Below are 26,194 nucleotides of genomic sequence, written 5' to 3'. Positions count from 1 at the left end.
CTTCCTCTCTTCCCCGGTGGTTTGCCAGGTCAGAGACTGTAAAATACTGAAGTCAAATGCATGGTTAGGCTCAGTGCTTACCTTGATCTGTGAGGTTTCTGGGACCTCTGCCGCTCTTGTCCTCCTGGTTGTCACCTTTTCCGCTTTATTCACCCTGTGGTTGCCTTGTGCCTCATTAGTGGCCAGTTTTGTATGTGCCTTTTACCTTTACTATGTCAACTTCTTGTGTAATATACAATGTTCCATCAGTTATTTGATTATGTTCTCATGTTCTACTAGTCTACCTATGGAGGTGAGGAAGTCCCTGTCTTTCTCCCTACAATATTGTATGTATTTACCTGAGACATTACTCTATGCGCTCCAATGAGGGCCTTCAGCTCCTCCTCCTGTGCAGACATGTGAGGAAGGAGTGGTTCTGCTTTTACTACACCATGTTGTGTGACCACTTCATACCCACTGTGGAACCGTCCGTCCTCTCCGATGCTGGCTTTATCCGTCTACAAAAACTTGAAATCTGATTATTATCCTTAAGTTTCCTGTGCTATGATTTAAAAATAAGAGGAATGATAAAAATAATTTTTCATGCCTGACTCAAGAATGCAGTGGTATAAAGTCTAGTGACAGCACAGTGTATGGTTACAGGTCTTATTTGCTCATATATCATCTTATTCAGTAAGCTCTTCTTTAATTATTAAACTTGAAACAATATCACAAATACAATAAAAAGAAGTTTCTTAAATATAAATACCAGAATGATGCAGCACAAATTTATACGTATGATATCCTATACCCTCTGACTACTTGCAAAATGAGACTGAAATGGTACCAAACAGCTATAGTGGTGATTGCAAGACATCGGATGACTTTCCGAAAACCCCTTTGTTTACTCATTAGATGACTGTATCATAAAAAGAAGGTATTTCATAAAATAAAAATGTTTAAAATGGTAAAACAACGGTAAAACATAATGCCAAAAAGTATTGTTAAACAAAGATACCTTGTTGAGCAAGGTTTCCTATATTATACTTTCTATCTACCTTCCCCCCCTGTTGACATTGCATCAATCACATTAATGGGAACTAAGGTATCTGGATTCAATGTCAAGCACTTAAAATCTTGTTGCCATGAGTGCTGCAATTTGCAATGTAAGTTTCTAAACAGGAAGAGAAAGTTTGCTGCATTATATTCAAAAAGTTCTGTAAATTATGCAAAATGGAAATGGTGAAGTAGTTACTACATAATGGGGTATAATTTCAGAAGCAGTCTCTGAACTTAAATTCTTATAATATTTTTGACTTAATTCAATACAATATAATAAAACGCCTACATGTAATAGGATTTAGTTGAGTCAGCTACCTGATGCTGCAGCTAAAAGGAGTGGAAATAAACGAAGGCTTCTAGGCTTCTGTGGAAAGTTGGAAAAGCTATGTGTCTAATCATTTATACAATTGTTGCATGAGGGTGCAGACATAGCAGATCCAAGACTTCTAATACAATACTCTACTCAAAGTAGTACATAGCTAAACTCCCATGTGTTACTTAGTGACTCGATTACCTTCATGTGTCAGAAAGAACATTTTCCTGAAATGAAATTTAGAAAACCAACCATTAAAATTTTCGGAATCCTAGTGGTGACATCAACCAAATATATCATTGTTTCCTAAAAGTAAATGCAGCCAAAATTTTTGGACCCAGGGGAAACCCATCTGTAGAATTATCGTGATATTTTAGTCATGGGGAATGATAGGGTACTGGGCATATTCTGCATTCTTCAATCCCTTCAGCTCCTTGTGTATACAAGGTGCCAACAGAAGAGTGAGATGGGTTCACATGTGTCTGGTAGGTAACTGTTTCAGATACATTAGGTTCTACTAACAAGTGAATTGTTCTACCATCTGGAAAATGGAGTGTAACCATTTTCTGAGACCCTGAAAGAATGGGGACACTGGGTGGTAATTGTACTGGTGTTCCTATGGGAGGGGTTTGAACGTTTATAACTTCTCCTAAAAGGTCCCATAGTTTCCTACAAGTGGGACACTTGAATCTCTGTTGGGAACATTTCCTTGGGAAATATTTTACTTGACCTAGCTCAGCTGTTTCTGCTGCCTGTACAACCTGGTCCCAGATTTGTTCTTCAGTACTATTTGGATCTTCGTCATCCAGAAGTGTCTCTATTATCCTTTCTTGACACCAATCCATCAGTTCTGCTAAGAAGTGTTTTTTTAGCTTCTTTTGATAGTGCTTCCCATACAGTATTAACCAACTGTTGAGCACGTGTACTCATTTTTAATTTTTAATTTCTTTATTTTTCTTATTTTTTTTTTTTTTAATTTTTATACCTTTGCTTATTACTTCCTAAAGCTGCTTATAAGGTCTTTTCTTGTCAAAATAAATGTTATCCCTTATTCCACCTGCTATATCCCGGAAATATTAGTCAGAAGTACCCGTTGGTGTGAAATACATTTGCTGTCTTTAGGTCTATCTTTTTCTCTGGCTGCCTCTAAAACGCCCTTTTCCGTATTATGGCTATGAAGCCCACAACTACCTAGGTTGCCTTTACTCTATTGTCCTGCAACTTGCGGTACCCACTTATTTATAACTGAGCTCAACGAGCATATTTCAGTGTGTTGGTGTGCAGGCCCTTTAATATGATTTGTGACTTGGCCAAGTGACTACACTGGAGTCACGTCACTAAATCCCCTAGGCTCCTTGGGTAAGCACGGAAGAAACTCAAAGTAAATTTAGCGTATACATATCTCTTATACATCAGCCAGAGTGTAAGATTAACTAAGCTTTTACAGCTTACTATGATGAAAGTTGGTTCTAGTGCGGGTTTAAACAATTCTTCTGACTTCAGCTAACAGTCTCCGAGAAGTGACAATAATCTGCAACTTAAACCAGCCAGCAGGGGCGTCTTGTTCACACGCAAACCGGACAAGCCAGTATTACGGGAAGAGGTTAGTCTTTCTGGCCAGGAGTTGCCTTCGAGGTGGACTCATATCAGTCATACACCATTCATACAACAACATAAACAAACAACATATAATAGCGGCACAAACATAAACCTTCTCCAATATACTCTTATAATTATCTCAGGGATATTCTACGGTTCTTTGTCAATAAATATTGAGCAGTAAGAAGAAAGACTTATCTATAACGTACCGTAAATCCGGCGGCAGACTTTGAGATAGAGGAGACACAGAGAAGTTTGTGTAAGAATAAGGTTCTTACCATCCCCGGGGTTGTCTGTGTGTCCGCTGCCAAAGAGCCTGTTGTGTTGCCGGGTCTGCAGTACTGAAGTCAATCTGTTTCCAACTGCCCCGCGATTGGAAGCGCCATTTACTGTTAGGGTAGTCCTCAATGGGGACAATTCAGTATATTGGAGAGGAGCCAAATTCAGGATGATGACGAGCTCGCCGAGAATTTCAGACAAGAACACACCCTGGTTCTCTGAATAAAACTCTGCTTTATTGGTGCATGACATCGTCTTATATACCCAAAAGAAGGGCGTTTACATGTTAAGCTGTCTTACAATTATTGGATAGTTTCATTGAACCATTAGGAAATATTATAACAATTGGTCAGTTTTCATTTAACTATATTTAATAATTAACATATGTTCTAGTTTGCAGGGCATATCAGGGTGAATAAAGTCCATTATTGATTTTCCCATTAAGTGCCAGGTGCGAGCTGGCACAAGCTACCTTAATGGTTATTATTCCTTGATACTAATCAGAAGTCCTGTAATTAAGAGTATTAATAACCGGCCAAGGTTCTTTCTGGTCACCTGCATTGACTGTACCTTGTGAGGCTTTATTTTTATACTCTTTATGCAACCATATTTATTCAGCTCAATTCTCCTAAGAATGACCTGAGAGATATAACATAAATATGTTCTGAATAAGGGGGAGCATAAGGGGATATAGGATCCATCCCTATCAGTAGCCATAAGTAGAAAGCCGAGAAAGAAACGGTTGGCAAAAGCGGCAAATTTCAACATTCAGGATTATACTTTCAGGGATCATTTCTACAGTTGTTTGAGAGATGAATGTGCTTGAAAGTGTCCAAACCCACCTTCCACGATGATAAGTTTTTGGGCTTTCGTCTGAGCATGAAGGCAGTTGGCAGCTCTGTTTTAGGCAGTGGTTGCCTGCTTTTGATGACTGTGCTCTTCTTTTTCCAAAAGAAGCAGCGGAGGAATGCTTATTCAGAGTGGACATTTCTATGTGAAAAGCAGTTTAAAGCACAAAAAAGTAGCTATTGGTACTTTAGACTTTATGCACCCAGAAGCTTTCTTGGTCTGTCTAACAGTAACAACCTAAAATGTGTTTTCCATGTAAAAACTTTTGATCCATTCTTAGTGTACATAACAGAAGCATGTTTGAAATCAGAACTGAAAATCAACAATTAAATTGGCATTTCTATACCTCCAAGAAACTAGTTTTAGCCATTCTCAGTTACATAGACTACGAAATCTATTAAAATAAATGTCAAAACATAATGTTTCCATTGGCTCCCGATTCATACGTTTTATGTCGAAACTGGGAATCTTGGAGACTGAGGTAGCCATAAGTTGAAAGCCGAGAAAGAAACGGTTGGCAAAAGCGGCAAATTTCAACATTCAGGATTATACTTTCAGGGATCATTTCTACAGTTGTTTGAGAGATGAATGTGCTTGAAAGTGTCCAAACCCACCTTCCACGATGATAAGTTTTTGGGTTTTCGTCTGAGCATGAAGGCAGTTGGCAGCTCTGTTTTAGGCAGTGGTTGCCTGCTTTTGATGACTGTGCTCTTCTTTTTCCAAAAGAAGCAGCGGAGGAATGCTTATTCAGAGTGGACATTTCTATGTGAAAAGCAGTTTAAAGCACAAAAAAGTAGCTATTGGTACTTTAGACTTTATGCACCCAGAAGCTTTCTTGGTCTGTCTAACAGTAACAACCTAAAATGTGTTTTTCATGTAAAAACTTTTGATCCATTCTTAGTGTACATAACAGAAGCATGTTTAAAATCAGAACTGAAAATCAACAATTAAATTGGCATTTCTATACCTCCGAGAAACTAGTTTTAGCCATTCTCAGTTACATAGACTACGAAATCTATTAAAATAAATGTCAAAACATAATGTTTCCATTGGCTCCCGATTCATAAGTTTTATGTCGAAACTGAAACTGGGAATCTTGGAGACTGAGGTAGCCATAAGTAGAAAGCCGAGAAAGAAACGGTTGGCAAAAGCGGCAAATTTCAACATTCAGGATTATACTTTCAGGGATCATTTCTACAGTTGTTTGAGAGATGAATGTGCTTGAAAGTGTCCAAACCCACCTTCCACGATGATAAGTTTTTGGGCTTTCGTCTGAGCATGAAGGCAGTTGGCAGCTCTGTTTTAGGCAGTGGTTGCCTGCTTTTGATGACTGTGCTCTTCTTTTTCCAAAAGAAGCAGCGGAGGAAAGCTTATTCAGAGTGGACATTTCTATGTGAAAAGCAGTTTAAAGCACAAAAAAATAGCTATTGGTACTTTAGACTTTATGCACCCAGAAGCTTTCTTGGTCTGTCTAACAGTAACAACCTAAAATGTGTTTTTCATGTAAAAACTTTTGATCCATTCTTAGTGTACATAACAGAAGCATGTTTGAAATCAGAACTGAAAATCAACAATTAAATTGGCATTTCTATACCTCCGAGAAACGAGTTTTAGCCATTCTCAGTTTCATAGACTACGAAATCTATTAAAATAAATGTCAAAACATAATGTTTCCATTGGCTCCCGATTCATACGTTTTATGTCGAAACTGGGAATCTTGGAGACTGAGGTAGCCATAAGTTGAAAGCCGAGAAAGAAACGGTTGGCAAAAGCGGCAAATTTCAACATTCAGGATTATACTTTCAGGGATCATTTCTACAGTTGTTTGAGAGATGAATGTGCTTGAAAGTGTCCAAACCCACCTTCCACGATGATGAGTTTTTGGGCTTTCTTCTGAGCATGAAGGCAGTTGGCAGCTCTGTTTTAGGCAGTGGTTGCCTGCTTTTGATGACTGTGCTCTTCTTTTTCCAAAAGAAGCAGTGGAGGAAAGCTTATTCAGAGTGGACATTTCTATGTGAAAAGCAGTTTAAAGCACAAAAAAGTAGCTATTGGTACTTTAGACTTTATGCACCCAGAAGCTTTCTTGGTCTGTCTAACAGTAACAACCTAAAATGTGTTTTTCATGTAAAAACTTTTGATCCATTCTTAGTGTACATAACAGAAGCATGTTTGAAATCAGAACTGAAAATCAACAATTAAATTGGCATTTCTATACCTCCGAGAAACGAGTTTTAGCCATTCTCAGTTACATAGACTACGAAATCTATTAAAATAAATGTCAAAACAAAATGTTTCCATTGGCTCCCGATTCATACGTTTTATGTCGAAACTGGGAATCTTGGAGACTGAGGTAGCCATAAGTTGAAAGCCGAGAAAGAAACGGTTGGCAAAAGCGGCAAATTTCAACATTCAGGATTATACTTTCAGGGATCATTTCTACAGTTGTTTGAGAGATGAATGTGCTTGAAAGTGTCCAAACCCACCTTCCACGATGATGAGTTTTTGGGCTTTCTTCTGAGCATGAAGGCAGTTGGCAGTTCTGTTTTAGGCAGTGGTTGCCTGCTTTTGATGACTGTGCTCTTCTTTTTCCAAAAGAAGCAGCGGAGGAAAGCTTATTCAGAGTGGACATTTCTATGTGAAAAGCAGTTTAAAGCACAAAAAAGTAGCTATTGGTACTTTAGACTTTATGCACCCAGAAGCTTTCTTGGTCTGTCTAACAGTAACAACCTAAAATGTGTTTTTCATGTAAAAACTTTTGATCCATTCTTAGTGTACATAACAGAAGCATGTTTGAAATCAGAACTGAAAATCAACAATTAAATTGGCATTTCTATACCTCAGAGAAACTAGTTTTAGCCATTCTCAGTTACATAGACTACGAAATCTATTAAAATAAATGTCAAAACATAATGTTTCCATTGGCTCCCGATTCATACGTTTTATGTCGAAACTGGGAATCTTGGAGACTGAGGTAGCCATAAGTTGAAAGCCGAGAAAGAAACGGTTGGCAAAAGCGGCAAATTTCAACATTCAGGATTATACTTTCAGGGATCATTTCTACAGTTGTTTGAGAGATGAATGTGCTTGAAAGTGTCCAAACCCACCTTCCACGATGATGAGTTTTTGGGCTTTCTTCTGAGCATGAAGGCAGTTGGCAGCTCTGTTTTAGGCAGTGGTTGCCTGCTTTTGATGACTGTGCTCTTCTTTTTCCAAAAGAAGCAGTGGAGGAAAGCTTATTCAGAGTGGACATTTCTATGTGAAAAGCAGTTTAAAGCACAAAAAAGTAGCTATTGGTACTTTAGACTTTATGCACCCAGAAGCTTTCTTGGTCTGTCTAACAGTAACAACCTAAAATGTGTTTTTCATGTAAAAACTTTTGATCCATTCTTAGTGTACATAACAGAAGCATGTTTGAAATCAGAACTGAAAATCAACAATTAAATTGGCATTTCTATACCTCCGAGAAACGAGTTTTAGCCATTCTCAGTTACATAGACTACGAAATCTATTAAAATAAATGTCAAAACAAAATGTTTCCATTGGCTCCCGATTCATACGTTTTATGTCGAAACTGGGAATCTTGGAGACTGAGGTAGCCATAAGTTGAAAGCCGAGAAAGAAACGGTTGGCAAAAGCGGCAAATTTCAACATTCAGGATTATACTTTCAGGGATCATTTCTACAGTTGTTTGAGAGATGAATGTGCTTGAAAGTGTCCAAACCCACCTTCCACGATGATAAGTTTTTGGGCTTTCGTCTGAGCATGAAGGCAGTTGGCAGCTCTGTTTTAGGCAGTGGTTGCCTGCTTTTGATGACTGTGCTCTTCTTTTTCCAAAAGAAGCAGCGGAGGAATGCTTATTCAGAGTGGACATTTCTATGTGAAAAGCAGTTTAAAGCACAAAAAAGTAGCTATTGGTACTTTAGACTTTATGCACCCAGAAGCTTTCTTGGTCTGTCTAACAGTAACAACCTAAAATGTGTTTTTCATGTAAAAACTTTTGATCCATTCTTAGTGTACATAACAGAAGCATGTTTGAAATCAGAACTGAAAATCAACAATTAAATTGGCATTTCTATACCTCCGAGAAACTAGTTTTAGCCATTCTCAGTTACATAGACTACGAAATCTATTAAAATAAATGTCAAAACATAATGTTTCCATTGGCTCCCGATTCATACGTTTTATGTCGAAACTGGGAATCTTGGAGACTGAGGTAGCCATAAGTTGAAAGCCGAGAAAGAAACGGTTGGCAAAAGCGGCAAATTTCAACATTCAGGATTATACTTTCAGGGATCATTTCTACAGTTGTTTGAGAGATGAATGTGCTTGAAAGTGTCCAAACCCACCTTCCACGATGATGAGTTTTTGGGCTTTCTTCTGAGCATGAAGGCAGTTGGCAGCTCTGTTTTAGGCAGTGGTTGCCTGCTTTTGATGACTGTGCTCTTCTTTTTCCAAAAGAAGCAGTGGAGGAAAGCTTATTCAGAGTGGACATTTCTATGTGAAAAGCAGTTTAAAGCACAAAAAAGTAGCTATTGGTACTTTAGACTTTATGCACCCAGAAGCTTTCTTGGTCTGTCTAACAGTAACAACCTAAAATGTGTTTTTCATGTAAAAACTTTTGATCCATTCTTAGTGTACATAGCAGAAGCATGTTTGAAATCAGAACTGAAAATCAACAATTAAATTGGCATTTCTATACCTCCGAGAAACTAGTTTTAGCCATTCTCAGTTACATAGACTACGAAATCTATTAAAATAAATGTCAAAACAAAATGTTTCCATTGGCTCCCGATTCATACGTTTTATGTCGAAACTGGGAATCTTGGAGACTGAGGTAGCCATAAGTTGAAAGCCGAGAAAGAAACGGTTGGCAAAAGCGGCAAATTTCAACATTCAGGATTATACTTTCAGGGATCATTTCTACAGTTGTTTGAGAGATGAATGTGCTTGAAAGTGTCCAAACCCACCTTCCACGATGATGAGTTTTTGGGCTTTCTTCTGAGCATGAAGGCAGTTGGCAGCTCTGTTTTAGGCAGTGGTTGCCTGCTTTTGATGACTGTGCTCTTCTTTTTCCAAAAGAAGCAGCGGAGGAAAGCTTATTCAGAGTGGACATTTCTATGTGAAAAGCAGTTTAAAGCACAAAAAAATAGCTATTGGTACTTTAGACTTTATGCACCCAGAAGCTTTCTTGGTCTGTCTAACAGTAACAACCTAAAATGTGTTTTTCATGTAAAAACTTTTGATCCATTCTTAGTGTACATAACAGAAGCATGTTTGAAATCAGAACTGAAAATCAACAATTAAATTGGCATTTCTATACCTACGAGAAACTAGTTTTAGCCATTTTCAGTTACATAGACTACGAAATCTATTAAAATAAATGTCAAAACATAATGTTTCCATTGGCTCCCGATTCATAAGTTTTATGTCGAAACTTAAACTGGGAATCTTGGAGACTGAGGTAGCCATAAGTTGAAAGCCGAGAAAGAAACGGTTGGCAAAAGCGGCAAATTTCAACATTCAGGATTATACTTTCAGGGATCATTTCTACAGTTGTTTGAGAGATGAATGTGCTTGAAAGTGTCCAAACCCACCTTCCACGATGATGAGTCTTTGGGCTTTCGTCTGAGCATGAAGGCAGTTGGCAGCTCTGTTTTAGGCAGTGGTTGCCTGCTTTTGATGACTGTGCTCTTCTTTTTCCAAAAGAAGCAGCGGAGGAAAGCTTATTCAGAGTGGACATTTCTATGTGAAAAGCAGTTTAAAGCACAAGAAAATAGTTATTGGTACTTTAGACTTTATGCACCCAGAAGCTTTCTTGGTCTGTCTAACAGTAACAACCTAAAATGTGTTTTTCATGTAAAAACTTTTGATCCATTCTTAGTGTACATAACAGAAGCATGTTTGAAATCAGAACTGAAAATCAACAATTAAATTGGCATTTCTATACCTCCGAGAAACTAGTTTTAGCCATTCTCAGTTACATAGACTACGAAATCTATTAAAATAAATGTCAAAACATAATGTTTCCATTGGCTCCCGATTCATACGTTTTATGTCGAAACTGGGAATCTTGGAGACTGAGGTAGCCATAAGTTGAAAGCCGAGAAAGAAACGGTTGGTAAAAGCGGCAAATTTCAACATTCAGGATTATACTTTCAGGGATCATTTCTACAGTTGTTTGAGAGATGAATGTGCTTGAAAGTGTCCAAACCCACCTTCCACGATGATGAGTTTTTGGGCTTTCTTCAGAGCATGAAGGCAGTTGGCAGCTCTGTTTTAGGCACTGGTTGCCTGCTTTTGATGACTGTGCTCTTCTTTTTCCAAAAGAAGCAGCGGAGGAATGCTTATTCAGAGTGGACATTTCTATGTGAAAAGCAGATTAAAGCTTAAAAAAGTAGCTATTGGTACTTTAGACTTTATGCACCCAGAAGCTTTCTTGGTCTGTCTAACAGTAACAACCTAAAATGTGTTTTTCATGTAAAAACTTTTGATCCATTCTTAGTGTACATAACAGAAGCATGTTTGAAATCAGAACTGAAAATCAACAATTAAATTGGCATTTCTATACCTCCGAGAAACTAGTTTTAGCCATTCTCAGTTACATAGACTACGAAATCTATTAAAATAAATGTCAAAACATAATGTTTCCATTGGCTCCCGATTCATACGTTTTATGTCGAAACTGAAACTGGGAATTTTGGAGACTGAGGTAGCCATAAGTTGAAAGCCGAGAAAGAAACGGTTGGCAAAAGCGGCAATTTTCAACATTCAGGATTATACTTTCAGGGATCATTTCTACAGTTGTTTGAGGGATGAATGTGCTTGAAAGTGTCCAAACCCACCTTCCACGATGATGAGTTTTTGGGCTTTCTTCTGAGCTTGAAGGCAGTTGGCAGCTCTGTTTTAGGCAGTGGTTGCCTGCTTTTGATGACTGTGCTCTTCTTTTTCCAAAAGAAGCAGCGGAGGAAAGCTTATTCAGAGTGGACATTTCTATGTGAAAAGCAGTTTAAAGCACAAAAAAGTAGCTATTGGTACTTTAGACTTTATGCACCCAGAAGCTTTCTTGGTCTGTCCAACAGTAACAACCTAAAATGTGTTTTTCATGTAAAAACTTTTGATCCATTCTTAGTGTACATAACAGAAGCATGTTTGAAATCAGAACTGAAAATCAACAATTAAATTGGCATTTCTATACCTACGAGAAACTAGTTTTAGCCATTCTCAGTTACATAGACTACGAAATCTATTAAAATAAATGTCAAAACATAATGTTTCCATTGGCTCCCGATTCATACGTTTTATGTCGAAACTGAAACTGGGAATCTTGGAGACTGAGGTAGCCATAAGTTGAAAGCCGAGAAAGAAACGGTTGGCAAAAGCGGCAAATTTCAACATTCAGGATTATACTTTCAGGGATCATTTCTACAGTTGTTTGAGAGATGAATGTGTTTGAAAGTGTCCAAACCCACCTTCCACAATGATGAGTTTTTGGGCTTTCTTCTGAGCATGAAGGCAGTTGGCAGCTCTGTTTTAGGCAGTGGTTGCCTGCTTTTGATGACTGTGCTCTTCTTTTTCCAAAAGAAGCAGCGGAGGAGTGCTTATTCAGAGTGGACATTTCTATGTGAAAAGCAGTTTAAAGCACAAAAAAGTAGCTATTGGTACTTTAGACTTTATGCATCCAGAAGCTTTCTTGGTCTGTCTAACAGTTACAACCTAAAATGTGTTTTTCATGTAAAAACTTTTGATCCATTCTTAGTGTACATAACAGAAGCATGTTTGAAATCAGAACTGAAAATCAACAATTAAATTGGCATTTCTATACCTCTGAGAAACTAGTTTTAGCCATTCTCAGTTACATAGACTACGAAATCTATTAAAATAAATGTCAAAACATAATGTTTCCATTGGCTCCCGATTCATACGTTTTATGTCGAAACTAGGAATCTTGGAGACTGAGGTAGCCATAAGTTGAAAGCCGAGAAAGAAACGGTTGGCAAAAGCGGCAAATTTCAACATTCAGGATTATACTTTCAGGGATCATTTCTACAGTTGTTTGAGAGCTGAATGTGCTTGAAAGTGTCCAAACCCACCTTCCACGATGATGAGTTTTTGGGCTTTCGTCTGAGCATGAAGGCAGTTGGCAGCTCTGTTTTAGGCAGTGGTTGCCTGCTTTTGATGACTGTGCTCTTCTTTTTCCAAAAGAAGCAGCGGAGGAAAGCTTATTCAGAGTGGACATTTCTATGTGAAAAGCAGTTTAAAGCACAAAAAAGTAGCTATTGGTACTTTAGACTTTATGCATCCAGAAGCTTTCTTGGTCTGTCTAACAGTTACAACCTAAAATGTGTTTTTCATGTAAAAACTTTTGATCCATTCTTAGTGTACATAACAGAAGCATGTTTGAAATCAGAACTGAAAATCAACAATTAAATTGGCATTTCTATACCTCCGAGAAACTAGTTTTAGCCATTCTCAGTTACATAGACTACGAAATCTATTAAAATAAATGTCAAAACATAATGTTTCCATTGGCTCCCGATTCATACGTTTTATGTCGAAACTAGGAATCTTGGAGACTGAGGTAGCCATAAGTTGAAAGCCGAGAAAGAAACGGTTGGCAAAAGCGGCAAATTTCAACATTCAGGATTATACTTTCAGGGATCATTTCTACAGTTGTTTGAGAGATGAATGTGCTTGAAAGTGTCCAAACCCACCTTCCACGATGATGAGTTTTTGGGCTTTCTTCTGAGCATGAAGGCAGTTGGCAGCTCTGTTTTAGGCAGTGGTTGCCTGCTTTTGATGACTGTGCTCTTCTTTTTCCAAAAGAAGCAGCGGAGGAAAGCTTATTCAGAGTGGACATTTCTATGTGAAAAGCAGTTTAAAGCACAAAAAAGTAGCTATTGGTACTTTAGACTTTATGCACCCAGAAGCTTTCTTGGTCTGTCTAACAGTTACAACCTAAAATGTGTTTTTCATGTAAAAACTTTTGATCCATTCTTAGTGTACATAACAGAAGCATGTTTGAAATCAGAACTGAAAATCAACAATTAAATTGGCATTTCTATACCTCCGAGAAACTAGTTTTAGCCATTCTCAGTTACATAGACTACGAAATCTATTAAAATAAATGTCAAAACATAATGTTTCCATTGGCTCCCGATTCATACGTTTTATGTCGAAACTGGGAATCTTGGAGACTGAGGTAGCCATAAGTTGAAAGCCGAGAAAGAAACGGTTGGCAAAAGCGGCAAATTTCAACATTCAGGATTATACTTTCAGGGATCATTTCTACAGTTGTTTGAGAGATGAATGTGCTTGAAAGTGTCCAAACCCACCTTCCACGATGATGAGTTTTTGGGCTTTCTTCTGAGCATGAAGGCAGTTGGCAGCTCTGTTTTAGGCAGTGGTTGCCTGCTTTTGATGACTGTGCTCTTCTTTATCCAAAAGAAGCAGCAGAGGAAAGCTTATTCAGAGTGGACATTTCTATGTGAAAAGCAGTTTAAAGCACAAAAAAATAGTTATTGGTACTTTAGACTTTATGCATCCAGAAGCTTTCTTGGTCTGTCTAACAGTAACAACCTAAAATGTGTTTTTCATGTAAAAACTTTTGATCCATTCTTAGTGTACATAACAGAAGCATGTTTGAAATCAGAACTGAAAATCAACAATTAAATTGGCATTTCTATACCTCCGAGAAACTAGTTTTAGCCATTCTCAGTTACATAGACTACGAAATCTATTAAAATAAATGTCAAAACATAATGTTTCCATTGGCTCCCGATTCATACGTTTTATGTCGAAACTGTGAATCTTGGAGACTGAGGTAGCCATAAGTTGAAAGCCGAGAAAGAAACGGTTGGCAAAAGCGGCAAATTTCAACATTCAGGATTATACTTTCAGGGATCATTTCTACAGTTGTTTGAGAGAAGAATGTGCTTGAAAGTGTCCAAACCCACCTTCCACGATGATGAGTTTTTGGGCTTTCTTCTGAGCATGAAGGCAGTTGGCAGCTCTGTTTTAGGCAGTGGTTGCCTGCTTTTGATGATTGTGCTCTTCTTTTTCCAAAAGAAGCAGCGGAGGAAAGCTTATTCAGAGTGGACATTTCTATGTGAAAAGCAGTTTAAAGCACAAAAAAATAGCTATTGGTACTTTAGACTTTATGCACCCAGAAGCTTTCTTGGTCTGTCTAACAGTAACAACCTAAAATGTGTTTTTCATTTAAAAACTTTTGATCCATTCTTAGTGTACATAACAGAAGCATGTTTGAAATCAGAACTGAAAATCAACAATTAAATTGGCATTTCTATACCTCCGAGAAATTAGTTTTAGCCATTCTCAGTTACATAGACTACGAAATCTATTAAAATAAATGTCAAAACATAATGTTTCCATTGGCTCCCGATTCATACGTTTTATGTCGAAACTGGGAATCTTGGAGACTGAGGTAGCCATAAGTTGAAAGCCGAGAAAGAAACGGTTGGCAAAAGCGGCAAATTTCAACATTCAGGATTATACTTTCAGGGATCATTTCTACAGTTGTTTGAGAGATGAATGTGCTTGAAAGTGTCCAAACCCACCTTCCACGATGATGAGTTTTTGGGCTTTCTTCTGAGCATGAAGGCAGTTGGAAGCTCTGTTTTAGGCAGTGGTTGCTTGCTTTTGATGACTGTGCTCTTCTATTTCCAAAAGAAGCAGCGGAGGAAAGCTTATTCAGAGTGGACATTTCTATGTGAAAAGCAGTTTAAAGCACAAAAAAATAGTTATTGGTACTTTAGACTTTATGCACCCAGAAGCTTTCTTGGTCTGTCTAACAGTAACAACCTAAAATGTGTTTTTCATGTAAAAACTTTTGATCCATTCTTAGTGTACATAACAGAAGCATGTTTGAAATCAGAACTGAAAATCAACAATTAAATTGGCATTTCTATACCTCCGAGAAACTAGTTTTAGCCATTCTCAGTTACATAGACTACGAAATCTATTAAAATAAATGTCAAAACATAATGTTTCCATTGGCTCCCGATTCATACGTTTTATGTCGAAACTGGGAATCTTGGAGACTGAGGTAGCCATAAGTTGAAAGCCGAGAAAGAAACGGTTGGCAAAAGCGGCAAATTTCAACATTCAGGATTATACTTTCAGGGATCATTTCTACAGTTGTTTGAGAGATGAATGTGCTTGAAAGTGTCCAAACCCACCTTCCACGATGATGAGTTTTTGGGCTTTCTTCTGAGCATGAAGGCAGTTGGCAGCTCTGTTTTAGGCAGTGGTTGCCTGCTTTTGATGATTGTGCTCTTCTTTTTCCAAAAGAAGCAGCGGAGGAAAGCTTATTCAGAGTGGACATTTCTATGTGAAAAGCAGTTTAAAGCACAAAAAAATAGCTATTGGTACTTTAGACTTTATGCACCCAGAAGCTTTCTTGGTCTGTCTAACAGTTACAACCTAAAATGTGTTTTTCATGTAAAAACTTTTGATCCATTCTTAGTGTACATAACAGAAGCATGTTTGAAATCAGAACTGAAAATCAACAATTAAATTGGCATTTCTATACCTCCGAGAAACTAGTTTTAGCCATTCTCAGTTACATAGACTACGAAATCTATTAAAATAAATGTCAAAACATAATGTTTCCATTGGCTCCCGATTCATACGTTTTATGTCGAAACTGGGAATCTTGGAGACTGAGGTAGCCATAAGTTGAAAGCCGAGAAAGAAACGGTTGGCAAAAGCGGCAAATTTCAACATTCAGGATTATATTTTCAGGGATCATTTCTACAGTTGTTTGAGAGATGAATGTGCTTGAAAGTGTCCAAACCCACCTTCCACGATGATGAGTTTTTGGGCTTTCTTCTGAGCATGAAGGCAGTTGGAAGCTCTGTTTTAGGCAGTGGTTGCTTGCTTTTGATGACTGTGCTCTTCTATTTCCAAAAGAAGCAGCGGAGGAAAGCTTATTCAGAGTGGACATTTCTATGTGAAAAGCAGTTTAAAGCACAAAAAAATAGTTATTGGTACTTTAGACTTTATGCACCCAGAAGCTTTCTTGGTCTGTCTAACAGTAACAACCTAAAATGTGTTTTTCATGTAAAAACTTTTGATCCATTCTTAGTGTACATAACAGAAGCATGTTTGAAATCAGAACTGAAAATCAACAATTAAATTGGCATTTCTATACCTCCGAGAAACTAGTTTTAGCCATTCTCAGTTACATAGACTACGAAATCTATTAAAATAAATGTCAAAACATAATGTTTCCATTGGCTCCCGATTCATACGTTTTATGTCGAAACTGGGAATCTTGGAGACTGAGGTAGCCATAAGTTGAAAGCCGAGAAAGAAACGGTTGGCAAAAGCGGCAAATTTCAACATTCAGGATTATACTTTCAGGGATCATTTCTACAGTTGTTTGAGAGATGAATGTGCTTGAAAGTGTCCAAACCCACCTTCCACGATGATGAGTTTTTGGGCTTTCGTCTGAGCATGAAGCCAGTTGGCAGCTCTGTTTTAGGCAGTGGTTGCCTGCTTTTGATGACTGTGCTCTTCTTTTTTCAAAAGAAGCAGCGGAGGAAAGCTTATTCAGAGTGGACATATCTATGTGAAAAGCAGTTTAAAACACAAAAAAATAGCTATTGGTACTTTAGAATTTATGCACCCAGAAGCTTTCTTGGTCTGTCTAACAGTAACAACCTAAAATGTGTTTTTCATGTAAAAACTTTTGATCCATTCTTAGTGTACATAACAGAAGCATGTTTGAAATCAGAACTGAAAATCAACAATTAAATTGGCATTTCTATACCTCCGAGGAACTAGTTTTAGCCATTCTCAGTTACATAGACTACGAAATCTATTAAAATAAATGTCAAAACATAATGTTTCCATTGGCTCCCGATTCATACGTTTTATGTCGAAACTGGGAATCTTGGAGACTGAGGTAGCCATAAGTTTAAGGCCGAGAAAGAAACGGTTGGCAAAAGCGGCAAATTTCAACATTCAGGATTATACTTTCAAGGATCATTTCTACAGTTGTTTGAGAGATGAATGTGCTTGAAAGTGTCCAAACCCACCTTCCACGATGATGAGTTTTTGGGCTTTCTTCTGAGCATGAAGGCAGTTGGCAGCTTTGTTTTAGGCAGTGGTTGCCTGCTTTTGATGACTGTGCGCTTCTTTTTCCAAAAGAAGCAGCGGTGGAAAGCTTATTCAGAGTGGACATTTCTATGTGAAAAGCAGTTTAAAGCACAAAAAAGTAGCTATTGGTACTTTAGACTTTATGCACCCAGAAGCTTTCTTGGTCTGTTTAACAGTAACAACCTAAAATGTGTTTTTCATGTAAAAACTTTTGATCCATTCTTAGTGTACATAACAGAAGCATGTTTGAAATCAGAACTGAAAATCAACAATTAAATTGGCATTTCTATACCTCCGAGAAACTAGTTTTAGCCATTCTCAGTTACATAGACTACGAAATCTATTAAAATAAATGTCAAAACATAATGTTTCCATTGGCTCCCGATTCATAAGTTTTATGTCGAAACTGGGAATCTTGGAGACTGAGGTAGCCATAAGTTGAAAGCCGAGAAAGAAACGGTTGGCAAAAGCGGCAAATTTCAACATTCAGGATTATACTTTCAGGGATCATTTCTACAGTTGTTTGAGAGATGAATGTGCTTGAAAGTGTCCAAACCCACCTTCCACGATGATGAGTTTTTGGGCTTTCTTCTGAGCATGAAGGCAGTTGGCAGCTCTGTTTTAGGGAGCGGTTGCCTGCTTTTGATGATTGTGCTCTTCTTTTTCCAAAAGAAGCAGCGGAGGAAAGCTTATTCAGAGTGGACATTTCTATGTGAAAAGCAGTTTAAAGCACAAAAAAATAGCTATTGGTACTTTAGACTTTATGCACCCAGAAGCTTTCTTGGTCTGTCTAACAGTAACAACCTAAAATGTGTTTTTCATTTAAAAACTTTTGATCCATTCTTAGTGTACATAACAGAAGCATGTTTGAAATCAGAACTGAAAATCAACAATTAAATTGGCATTTCTATACCTCCGAGAAACTAGTTTTAGCCATTCTCAGTTTCATAGACTACTAAATCTATTAAAATAAATGTCAAAACATAATGTTTCCATTGGCTCCCGATTCATACGTTTCATGTCGAAACTGTGAATCTTGGAGACTGAGGTAGCCATAAGTTGAAAGCCGAGAAAGAAACGGTTGGCAAAAGCGGCAAATTTCAACATTCAGGATTATACTTTCAGGGATCATTTCTACAGTTGTTTGAGAGATGAATGTGCTTGAAAGTGTCCAAACCCACCTTCCACGATGATGAGTTTTTGGGCTTTCTTCTGAGCATGAAGGCAGTTGGCAGCTCTGTTTTAGGCAGTGGTTGCCTGCTTTTGATGACTGTGCTCTTCTTTTTCCAAAAGAAGCAGCAGAGGAAAGCTTATTCAGAGTGGACATTTCTATGTGAAAAGCAGTTTAAAGCACAAAAAAATAGTTATTGGTACTTTAGACTTTATGCACCCAGAAGCTTTCTTGGTCTGTCTAACAGTAACAACCTAAAATGTGTTTTTCATGTAAAAACTTTTGATCCATTCTTAGTGTACATAACAGAAGCATGTTTGAAATCAGAACTGAAAATCAACAATTAAATTGGCATTTCTATACCTACGAGAAACTAGTTTTAGCCATTCTCAGTTACATAGACTACGAAATCTATTAAAATAAATGTCAAAACATAATGTTTCCATTGGCTCCCGATTCATAAGTTTTATGTCGAAACTGGGAATCTTGGAGACTGAGGTAGCCATAAGTTGAAAGCCGAGAAAGAAACGGTTGGCAAAAGCGGCAAATTTCAACATTCAGGATTATACTTTCAGGGATCATTTCTACAGTTGTTTGAGAGATGAATGTGCTTGAAAGTGTCCAAACCCACCTTCCACGATGATGAGTTTTTGGGCTTTCTTCTGAGCATGAAGGCAGTTGGCAGCTCTGTTTTAGGCAGTGGTTGCCTGCTTTTGATGACTGTGCTCTTCTTTTTCCAAAAGAAGCAGCGGAGGAAAGCTTATTCAGAGTGGACATTTCTATGTGAAAAGCAGTTTAAAGCACAAAAAAATAGCTATTGGTACTTTAGACTTTATGCACCCAGAAGCTTTCTTGGTCTGTCTAACAGTAACAACCTAAAATGTGTTTTTCATGTAAAAACTTTTGATCCATTCTTAGTGTACATAACAGAAGCATGTTTGAAATCAGAACTGAAAATCAACAATTAAATTGGCATTTCTATACCTCCGAGAAACTAGTTTTAGCCATTCTCAGTTTCATAGACTACGAAATCTATTAAAATAAATGTCAAAACATAATGTTTCCATTGGCTCCCGATTCATAAGTTTTATGTCGAAACTGGGAATCTTGGAGACTGAGGTAGCCATAAGTTGAAAGCCGAGAAAGAAACGGTTGGCAAAAGCGGCAAATTTCAACATTCAGGATTATACTTTCAGGGATCATTTCTACAGTTGTTTGAGAGATGAATGTGCTTGAAAGTGTCCAAACCCACCTTCCACGATGATGAGTTTTTGGGCTTTCTTCTGAGCATGAAGGCAGTTGGCAGCTCTGTTTTAGGCAGTGGTTGCCTGCTTTTGATGACTTTGCTCTTCTTTTTCCAAAAGAAGCAGCGGAGGAAAGCTTATTCAGAGTGGACATTTCTATGTGAAAAGCAGTTTAAAGCACAAAAAAATAGCTATTGGTACTTTAGACTTTATGCACCCAGAAGCTTTCTTGGTCTGTCTAACAGTAACAACCTAAAATGTGTTTTTCATGTAAAAACTTTTGATCCATTCTTAGTGTACATAACAGAAGCATGTTTGAAATCAGAACTGAAAATCAACAATTAAATTGGCATTTCTATACCTCCGAGAAACTAGTTTTAGCCATTCTCAGTTACATAGACTACGAAATCTATTAAAATAAATGTCAAAACATAATGTTTCCATTGGCTCCCGATTCATACGTTTTATGTCGAAACTGGGAATCTTGGAGACTGAGGTAGCCATAAGTTGAAAGCCGAGAAAGAAACGGTTGGCAAAAGCGGCAAATTTCAACATTCAGGATTATACTTTCAGGGATCATTTCTACAGTTGTTTGAGAGATGAATGTGCTTGAAAGTGTCTAAACCCACCTTCCACGATGATGAGTTTTTGGGCTTTCTTCTGAGCATGAAGGCAGTTGGCAGCTCTGTTTTAGGCAGTGGTTGCCTGCTTTTGATGACTGTGCTCTTCTATTTCCAATAGAAGCAGCGGAGGAAAGCTTATTCAGAGTGGACATTTCTATGTGAAAAGCAGTTTAAAGCACAAAAAAATAGTTATTGGTACTTTAGACTTTATGCACCCAGAAGCTTTCTTGGTCTGTCTAACAGTAACAACCTAAAATGTGTTTTTCATGTAAAAACTTTTGATCCATTCTTAGTGTACATAACAGAAGCATGTTTGAAATCAGAACTGAAAATCAACAATTAAATTGGCATTTCTATACCTCCGAGAAACTAGTTTTAGCCATTCTCAGTTTCATAGACTACGAAATCTATTAAAATAAATGTCAAAACATAATGTTTCCATTGGCTCCCGATTCATACGTTTTATGTCGAAACTGGGAATCTTGGAGACTGAGGTAGCCATAAGTTGAAAGCCGAGAAAGAAACGGTTGGCAAAAGCGGCAAATTTCAACATTCAGGATTATACTTTCAGGGATCATTTCTACAGTTGTTTGAGAGATGAATGTGCTTGAAAGTGTCCAAACCCACCTTCCACGATGATGAGTTTTTGGGCTTTCTTCTGAGCATGAAGGCAGTTGGCAGCTCTGTTTTAGGCAGTGGTTGCCTGCTTTTGATGACTGTGCTCTTCTTTTTCCAAAAGAAGCAGCGGAGGAAAGCTTATTCAGAGTGGACATTTCTATGTGAAAAGCAGTTTAAAGCACAAAAAAATAGCTATTGGTACTTTAGACTTTATGCACCCAGAAGCTTTCTTGGTCTGTCTAACAGTAACAACCTAAAATGTGTTTTTCATGTAAAAACTTTTGATCCATTCTTAGTGTACATAACAGAAGCATGTTTGAAATCAGAACTGAAAATCAACAATTAAATTGGCATTTCTATACCTCCGAGAAACTAGTTTTAGCCATTCTCAGTTACATAGACTACGAAATCTATTAAAATAAATGTCAAAACATAATGTTTCCATTGGCTCCCGATTCATACGTTTTATGTCGAAACTGTGAATCTTGGAGACTGAGGTAGCCATAAGTTGAAAGCCGAGAAAGAAACGGTTGGCAAAAGCGGCAAATTTCAACATTCAGGATTATACTTTCAGGGATCATTTCTACAGTTGTTTGAGAGATGAATGTGCTTGAAAGTGTCCAAACCCACCTTCCACGATGATGAGTTTTTGGGCTTTCTTCTGAGCATGAAGGCAGTTGGCAGCTCTGTTTTAGGCAGTGGTTGCCTGCTTTTGATGACTGTGCTCTTCTTTTTCCAAAAGAAGCAGCAGAGGAAAGCTTATTCAGAGTGGACATTTCTATGTGAAAAGCAGTTTAAAGCACAAAAAAATAGTTATTGGTACTTTAGACTTTATGCACCCAGAAGCTTTCTTGGTCTGTCTAACAGTAACAACCTAAAATGTGTTTTTCATGTAAAAACTTTTGATCCATTCTTAGTGTACATAACAGAAGCATGTTTGAAATCAGAACTGAAAATCAACAATTAAATTGGCATTTCTATACCTACGAGAAACTAGTTTTAGCCATTCTCAGTTACATAGACTACGAAATCTATTAAAATAAATGTCAAAACATAATGTTTCCATTGGCTCCCGATTCATAAGTTTTATGTCGAAACTGGGAATCTTGGAGACTGAGGTAGCCATAAGTTGAAAGCCGAGAAAGAAACGGTTGGCAAAAGCGGCAAATTTCAACATTCAGGATTATACTTTCAGGGATCATTTCTACAGTTGTTTGAGAGATGAATGTGCTTGAAAGTGTCCAAACCCACCTTCCACGATGATGAGTTTTTGGGCTTTCTTCTGAGCATGAAGGCAGTTGGCAGCTCTGTTTTAGGCAGTGGTTGCCTGCTTTTGATGACTGTGCTCTTCTTTTTCCAAAAGAAGCAGCGGAGGAAAGCTTATTCAGAGTGGACATTTCTATGTGAAAAGCAGTTTAAAGCACAAAAAAATAGCTATTGGTACTTTAGACTTTATGCACCCAGAAGCTTTCTTGGTCTGTCTAACAGTAACAACCTAAAATGTGTTTTTCATGTAAAAACTTTTGATCCATTCTTAGTGTACATAACAGAAGCATGTTTGAAATCAGAACTGAAAATCAACAATTAAATTGGCATTTCTATACCTCCGAGAAACTAGTTTTAGCCATTCTCAGTTTCATAGACTACGAAATCTATTAAAATAAATGTCAAAACATAATGTTTCCATTGGCTCCCGATTCATACGTTTTATGTCGAAACTGGGAATCTTGGAGACTGAGGTAGCCATAAGTTGAAAGCCGAGAAAGAAACGGTTGGCAAAAGCGGCAAATTTCAACATTCAGGATTATACTTTCAGGGATCATTTCTACAGTTGTTTGAGAGATGAATGTGCTTGAAAGTGTCCAAACCCACCTTCCACGATGATGAGTTTTTGGGCTTTCTTCTGAGCATGAAGGCAGTTGGCAGCTCTGTTTTAGGCAGTGGTTGCCTGCTTTTGATGACTGTGCTCTTCTTTTTCCAAAAGAAGCAGCGGAGGAAAGCTTATTCAGAGTGGACATTTCTATGTGAAAAGCAGTTTAAAGCACAAAAAAATAGCTATTGGTACTTTAGACTTTATGCACCCAGAAGCTTTCTTGGTCTGTCTAACAGTAACAACCTAAAATGTGTTTTTCATGTAAAAACTTTTGATCCATTCTTAGTGTACATAACAGAAGCATGTTTGAAATCAGAACTGAAAATCAACAATTAAATTGGCATTTCTATACCTCCGAGAAACTAGTTTTAGCCATTCTCAGTTACATAGACTACGAAATCTATTAAAATAAATGTCAAAACATAATGTTTCCATTGGCTCCCGATTCATACGTTTTATGTCGAAACTGTGAATCTTGGAGACTGAGGTAGCCATAAGTTGAAAGCCGAGAAAGAAACGGTTGGCAAAAGCGGCAAATTTCAACATTCAGGATTATACTTTCAGGGATCATTTCTACAGTTGTTTGAGAGATGAATGTGCTTGAAAGTGTCCAAACCCACCTTCCACGATGATGAGTTTTTGGGCTTTCTTCTGAGCATGAAGGCAGTTGGCAGCTCTGTTTTAGGCAGTGGTTGCCTGCTTTTGATGACTGTGCTCTTCTTTTTCCAAAAGAAGCAGCGGAGGAAAGCTTATTCAGAGTGGACATTTCTATGTGAAAAGCAGTTTAAAGCACAAAAAAATAGCTATTGGTACTTTAGACTTTATGCACCCAGAAGCTTTCTTGGTCTGTCTAACAGTAACAACCTAAAATGTGTTTTTCATGTAAAAACTTTTGATCCATTCTTAGTGTACATAACAGAAGCATGTTTGAAATCAGAACTGAAAATCAACAATTAAATTGGCATTTCTATACCTCCGAGAAACTAGTTTTAGCCATTCTCAGTTACATAGACTACGAAATCTATTAAAATAAATGTCAAAACATAATGTTTCCATTGGCTCCCGATTCATACGTTTTATGTCGAAACTGGGAATCTTGGAGACTGAGGTAGCCATAAGTTGAAAGCCGAGAAAGAAACGGTTGGCAAAAGCGGCAAATTTCAACATTCAGGATTATACTTTCAGGGATCATTTCTACAGTTGTTTGAGAGATGAATGTGCTTGAAAGTGTCTAAACCCACCTTCCACGATGATGAGTTTTTGGGCTTTCTTCTGAGCATGAAGGCAGTTGGCAGCTCTGTTTTAGGCAGTGGTTGCCTGCTTTTGATGACTGTGCTCTTCTTTTTCCAAAAGAAGCAGCGGAGGAAAGCTTATTCAGAGTGGACATTTCTATGTGAAAAGCAGTTTAAAGCACAAAAAAATAGCTATTGGTACTTTAGACTTTATGCACCCAGAAGCTTTCTTGGTCTGTCTAACAGTAACAACCTAAAATGTGTTTTTCATGTAAAAACTTTTGATCCATTCTTAGTGTACATAACAGAAGCATGTTTGAAATCAGAACTGAAAATCAACAATTAAATTGGCATTTCTATACCTCCGAGAAACTAGTTTTAGCCATTCTCAGTTACATAGACTACGAAATCTATTAAAATAAATGTCAAAACATAATGTTTCCATTGGCTCCCGATTCATACGTTTTATGTCGAAACTGGGAATCTTGGAGACTGAGGTAGCCATAAGTTGAAAGCCGAGAAAGAAACGGTTGGCAAAAGCGGCAAATTTCAACATTCAGGATTATACTTTCAGGGATCATTTCTACAGTTGTTTGAGAGATGAATGTGCTTGAAAGTGTCTAAACCCACCTTCCACGATGATGAGTTTTTGGGCTTTCTTCTGAGCATGAAGGCAGTTGGCAGCTCTGTTTTAGGCAGTGGTTGCCTGCTTTTGATGACTGTGCTCTTCTATTTCCAATAGAAGCAGCGGAGGAAAGCTTATTCAGAGTGGACATTTCTATGTGAAAAGCAGTTTAAAGCACAAAAAAATAGTTATTGGTACTTTAGACTTTATGCACCCAGAAGCTTTCTTGGTCTGTCTAACAGTAACAACCTAAAATGTGTTTTTCATGTAAAAACTTTTGATCCATTCTTAGTGTACATAACAGAAGCATGTTTGAAATCAGAACTGAAAATCAACAATTAAATTGGCATTTCTATACCTCCGAGAAACTAGTTTTAGCCATTCTCAGTTTCATAGACTACGAAATCTATTAAAATAAATGTCAAAACATAATGTTTCCATTGGCTCCCGATTCATACGTTTTATGTCGAAACTGGGAATCTTGGAGACTGAGGTAGCCATAAGTTGAAAGCCGAGAAAGAAACGGTTGGCAAAAGCGGCAAATTTCAACATTCAGGATTATACTTTCAGGGATCATTTCTACAGTTGTTTGAGAGATGAATGTGCTTGAAAGTGTCCAAACCCACCTTCCACGATGATGAGTTTTTGGGCTTTCTTCTGAGCATGAAGGCAGTTGGCAGCTCTGTTTTAGGCAGTGGTTGCCTGCTTTTGATGACTGTGCTCTTCTTTTTCCAAAAGAAGCAGCGGAGGAAAGCTTATTCAGAGTGGACATTTCTATGTGAAAAGCAGTTTAAAGCACAAAAAAATAGCTATTGGTACTTTAGACTTTATGCACCCAGAAGCTTTCTTGGTCTGTCTAACAGTAACAACCTAATATGTGTTTTTCATGTAAAAACTTTTGATCCATTCTTAGTGTACATAACAGAAGCATGTTTGAAATCAGAACTGAAAATCAACAATTAAATTGGCATTTCTATACCTCCGAGAAACTAGTTTTAGCCATTCTCAGTTACATAGACTACGAAATCTATTAAAATAAATGTCAAAACATAATGTTTCCATTGGCTCCCGATTCATACGTTTTATGTCGAAACTGTGAATCTTGGAGACTGAGGTAGCCATAAGTTGAAAGCCGAGAAAGAAACGGTTGGCAAAAGCGGCAAATTTCAACATTCAGGATTATACTTTCAGGGATCATTTCTACAGTTGTTTGAGAGATGAATGTGCTTGAAAGTGTCCAAACCCACCTTCCACGATGATGAGTTTTTGGGCTTTCTTCTGAGCATGAAGGCAGTTGGCAGCTCTGTTTTAGGCAGTGGTTGCCTGCTTTTGATGACTGTGCTCTTCTTTTTCCAAAAGAAGCAGCAGAGGAAAGCTTATTCAGAGTGGACATTTCTATGTGAAAAGCAGTTTAAAGCACAAAAAAATAGTTATTGGTACTTTAGACTTTATGCACCCAGAAGCTTTCTTGGTCTGTCTAACAGTAACAACCTAAAATGTGTGTTTCATGTAAAAACTTTTGATCCATTCTTAGTGTACATAACAGAAGCATGTTTGAAATCAGAACTGAAAATCAACAATTAAATTGGCATTTCTATACCTACGAGA

General features: G+C 37.7%; 36 non-coding genes across 36 annotated transcripts; all 36 read left to right on the top strand.

Moving 5' to 3' along the window:
- The first annotated feature begins 4,002 nt into the window (after nt 1-4,002).
- On the top strand, nt 4,003-4,217 carry LOC140120038 (small nucleolar RNA U3). The gene has a single exon (XR_011853468.1). It is a non-coding gene; the product is annotated as a small nucleolar RNA U3 (small nucleolar RNA).
- A 406-nt stretch (nt 4,218-4,623) lies between these two features.
- Nucleotides 4,624-4,838, top strand: LOC140120046 (small nucleolar RNA U3). Its single transcript, XR_011853476.1, has one exon. It is a non-coding gene; the product is annotated as a small nucleolar RNA U3 (small nucleolar RNA).
- A 412-nt stretch (nt 4,839-5,250) lies between these two features.
- LOC140120016 (small nucleolar RNA U3) lies at nt 5,251-5,465 on the top strand. The gene has a single exon (XR_011853448.1). It is a non-coding gene; the product is annotated as a small nucleolar RNA U3 (small nucleolar RNA).
- Nucleotides 5,466-5,871: 406 nt separating this feature from the next.
- LOC140120165 (small nucleolar RNA U3) lies at nt 5,872-6,086 on the top strand. Its single transcript, XR_011853567.1, has one exon. It is a non-coding gene; the product is annotated as a small nucleolar RNA U3 (small nucleolar RNA).
- Nucleotides 6,087-6,492: 406 nt separating this feature from the next.
- Nucleotides 6,493-6,707, top strand: LOC140120274 (small nucleolar RNA U3). Its single transcript, XR_011853661.1, has one exon. It is a non-coding gene; the product is annotated as a small nucleolar RNA U3 (small nucleolar RNA).
- A 406-nt stretch (nt 6,708-7,113) lies between these two features.
- Nucleotides 7,114-7,328, top strand: LOC140120164 (small nucleolar RNA U3). Its single transcript, XR_011853566.1, has one exon. It is a non-coding gene; the product is annotated as a small nucleolar RNA U3 (small nucleolar RNA).
- A 406-nt stretch (nt 7,329-7,734) lies between these two features.
- Nucleotides 7,735-7,949, top strand: LOC140120037 (small nucleolar RNA U3). Its single transcript, XR_011853467.1, has one exon. It is a non-coding gene; the product is annotated as a small nucleolar RNA U3 (small nucleolar RNA).
- Nucleotides 7,950-8,355: 406 nt separating this feature from the next.
- Nucleotides 8,356-8,570, top strand: LOC140120163 (small nucleolar RNA U3). The gene has a single exon (XR_011853565.1). It is a non-coding gene; the product is annotated as a small nucleolar RNA U3 (small nucleolar RNA).
- Nucleotides 8,571-8,976: 406 nt separating this feature from the next.
- LOC140120205 (small nucleolar RNA U3) lies at nt 8,977-9,191 on the top strand. The gene has a single exon (XR_011853601.1). It is a non-coding gene; the product is annotated as a small nucleolar RNA U3 (small nucleolar RNA).
- A 412-nt stretch (nt 9,192-9,603) lies between these two features.
- LOC140120371 (small nucleolar RNA U3) lies at nt 9,604-9,818 on the top strand. Its single transcript, XR_011853756.1, has one exon. It is a non-coding gene; the product is annotated as a small nucleolar RNA U3 (small nucleolar RNA).
- Nucleotides 9,819-10,224: 406 nt separating this feature from the next.
- LOC140120042 (small nucleolar RNA U3) lies at nt 10,225-10,439 on the top strand. The gene has a single exon (XR_011853472.1). It is a non-coding gene; the product is annotated as a small nucleolar RNA U3 (small nucleolar RNA).
- A 412-nt stretch (nt 10,440-10,851) lies between these two features.
- On the top strand, nt 10,852-11,066 carry LOC140120375 (small nucleolar RNA U3). Its single transcript, XR_011853760.1, has one exon. It is a non-coding gene; the product is annotated as a small nucleolar RNA U3 (small nucleolar RNA).
- Nucleotides 11,067-11,478: 412 nt separating this feature from the next.
- On the top strand, nt 11,479-11,693 carry LOC140120029 (small nucleolar RNA U3). Its single transcript, XR_011853460.1, has one exon. It is a non-coding gene; the product is annotated as a small nucleolar RNA U3 (small nucleolar RNA).
- Nucleotides 11,694-12,099: 406 nt separating this feature from the next.
- LOC140120360 (small nucleolar RNA U3) lies at nt 12,100-12,314 on the top strand. The gene has a single exon (XR_011853745.1). It is a non-coding gene; the product is annotated as a small nucleolar RNA U3 (small nucleolar RNA).
- A 406-nt stretch (nt 12,315-12,720) lies between these two features.
- LOC140120204 (small nucleolar RNA U3) lies at nt 12,721-12,935 on the top strand. The gene has a single exon (XR_011853600.1). It is a non-coding gene; the product is annotated as a small nucleolar RNA U3 (small nucleolar RNA).
- Nucleotides 12,936-13,341: 406 nt separating this feature from the next.
- LOC140120295 (small nucleolar RNA U3) lies at nt 13,342-13,556 on the top strand. The gene has a single exon (XR_011853681.1). It is a non-coding gene; the product is annotated as a small nucleolar RNA U3 (small nucleolar RNA).
- A 406-nt stretch (nt 13,557-13,962) lies between these two features.
- Nucleotides 13,963-14,177, top strand: LOC140120144 (small nucleolar RNA U3). The gene has a single exon (XR_011853548.1). It is a non-coding gene; the product is annotated as a small nucleolar RNA U3 (small nucleolar RNA).
- Nucleotides 14,178-14,583: 406 nt separating this feature from the next.
- Nucleotides 14,584-14,798, top strand: LOC140120019 (small nucleolar RNA U3). Its single transcript, XR_011853451.1, has one exon. It is a non-coding gene; the product is annotated as a small nucleolar RNA U3 (small nucleolar RNA).
- A 406-nt stretch (nt 14,799-15,204) lies between these two features.
- Nucleotides 15,205-15,419, top strand: LOC140120148 (small nucleolar RNA U3). Its single transcript, XR_011853552.1, has one exon. It is a non-coding gene; the product is annotated as a small nucleolar RNA U3 (small nucleolar RNA).
- Nucleotides 15,420-15,825: 406 nt separating this feature from the next.
- LOC140120053 (small nucleolar RNA U3) lies at nt 15,826-16,040 on the top strand. The gene has a single exon (XR_011853483.1). It is a non-coding gene; the product is annotated as a small nucleolar RNA U3 (small nucleolar RNA).
- Nucleotides 16,041-16,446: 406 nt separating this feature from the next.
- On the top strand, nt 16,447-16,661 carry LOC140120290 (small nucleolar RNA U3). The gene has a single exon (XR_011853676.1). It is a non-coding gene; the product is annotated as a small nucleolar RNA U3 (small nucleolar RNA).
- Nucleotides 16,662-17,067: 406 nt separating this feature from the next.
- LOC140120005 (small nucleolar RNA U3) lies at nt 17,068-17,282 on the top strand. Its single transcript, XR_011853437.1, has one exon. It is a non-coding gene; the product is annotated as a small nucleolar RNA U3 (small nucleolar RNA).
- A 406-nt stretch (nt 17,283-17,688) lies between these two features.
- LOC140120292 (small nucleolar RNA U3) lies at nt 17,689-17,903 on the top strand. Its single transcript, XR_011853678.1, has one exon. It is a non-coding gene; the product is annotated as a small nucleolar RNA U3 (small nucleolar RNA).
- A 406-nt stretch (nt 17,904-18,309) lies between these two features.
- Nucleotides 18,310-18,524, top strand: LOC140120257 (small nucleolar RNA U3). The gene has a single exon (XR_011853646.1). It is a non-coding gene; the product is annotated as a small nucleolar RNA U3 (small nucleolar RNA).
- A 406-nt stretch (nt 18,525-18,930) lies between these two features.
- LOC140120203 (small nucleolar RNA U3) lies at nt 18,931-19,145 on the top strand. The gene has a single exon (XR_011853599.1). It is a non-coding gene; the product is annotated as a small nucleolar RNA U3 (small nucleolar RNA).
- A 406-nt stretch (nt 19,146-19,551) lies between these two features.
- LOC140120023 (small nucleolar RNA U3) lies at nt 19,552-19,766 on the top strand. The gene has a single exon (XR_011853455.1). It is a non-coding gene; the product is annotated as a small nucleolar RNA U3 (small nucleolar RNA).
- Nucleotides 19,767-20,172: 406 nt separating this feature from the next.
- On the top strand, nt 20,173-20,387 carry LOC140120299 (small nucleolar RNA U3). Its single transcript, XR_011853685.1, has one exon. It is a non-coding gene; the product is annotated as a small nucleolar RNA U3 (small nucleolar RNA).
- A 406-nt stretch (nt 20,388-20,793) lies between these two features.
- LOC140120202 (small nucleolar RNA U3) lies at nt 20,794-21,008 on the top strand. The gene has a single exon (XR_011853598.1). It is a non-coding gene; the product is annotated as a small nucleolar RNA U3 (small nucleolar RNA).
- A 406-nt stretch (nt 21,009-21,414) lies between these two features.
- Nucleotides 21,415-21,629, top strand: LOC140120256 (small nucleolar RNA U3). The gene has a single exon (XR_011853645.1). It is a non-coding gene; the product is annotated as a small nucleolar RNA U3 (small nucleolar RNA).
- Nucleotides 21,630-22,035: 406 nt separating this feature from the next.
- Nucleotides 22,036-22,250, top strand: LOC140120199 (small nucleolar RNA U3). The gene has a single exon (XR_011853597.1). It is a non-coding gene; the product is annotated as a small nucleolar RNA U3 (small nucleolar RNA).
- A 406-nt stretch (nt 22,251-22,656) lies between these two features.
- Nucleotides 22,657-22,871, top strand: LOC140120198 (small nucleolar RNA U3). Its single transcript, XR_011853596.1, has one exon. It is a non-coding gene; the product is annotated as a small nucleolar RNA U3 (small nucleolar RNA).
- Nucleotides 22,872-23,277: 406 nt separating this feature from the next.
- On the top strand, nt 23,278-23,492 carry LOC140120197 (small nucleolar RNA U3). Its single transcript, XR_011853595.1, has one exon. It is a non-coding gene; the product is annotated as a small nucleolar RNA U3 (small nucleolar RNA).
- Nucleotides 23,493-23,898: 406 nt separating this feature from the next.
- On the top strand, nt 23,899-24,113 carry LOC140120282 (small nucleolar RNA U3). The gene has a single exon (XR_011853669.1). It is a non-coding gene; the product is annotated as a small nucleolar RNA U3 (small nucleolar RNA).
- Nucleotides 24,114-24,519: 406 nt separating this feature from the next.
- On the top strand, nt 24,520-24,734 carry LOC140120298 (small nucleolar RNA U3). Its single transcript, XR_011853684.1, has one exon. It is a non-coding gene; the product is annotated as a small nucleolar RNA U3 (small nucleolar RNA).
- A 406-nt stretch (nt 24,735-25,140) lies between these two features.
- On the top strand, nt 25,141-25,355 carry LOC140120196 (small nucleolar RNA U3). The gene has a single exon (XR_011853594.1). It is a non-coding gene; the product is annotated as a small nucleolar RNA U3 (small nucleolar RNA).
- Nucleotides 25,356-25,761: 406 nt separating this feature from the next.
- Nucleotides 25,762-25,976, top strand: LOC140120255 (small nucleolar RNA U3). The gene has a single exon (XR_011853644.1). It is a non-coding gene; the product is annotated as a small nucleolar RNA U3 (small nucleolar RNA).
- The last annotated feature ends 218 nt before the right edge of the window (nt 25,977-26,194 follow it).

Source organism: Engystomops pustulosus, chromosome 2, assembly GCF_040894005.1.
Source record: "Engystomops pustulosus chromosome 2, aEngPut4.maternal, whole genome shotgun sequence".
Classification (NCBI taxonomy): Eukaryota; Metazoa; Chordata; class Amphibia; order Anura; family Leptodactylidae; genus Engystomops; species Engystomops pustulosus.
Note: the sequence above shows the minus strand (reverse complement) of the source record. Positions and strands in the feature narration are given on the sequence as shown.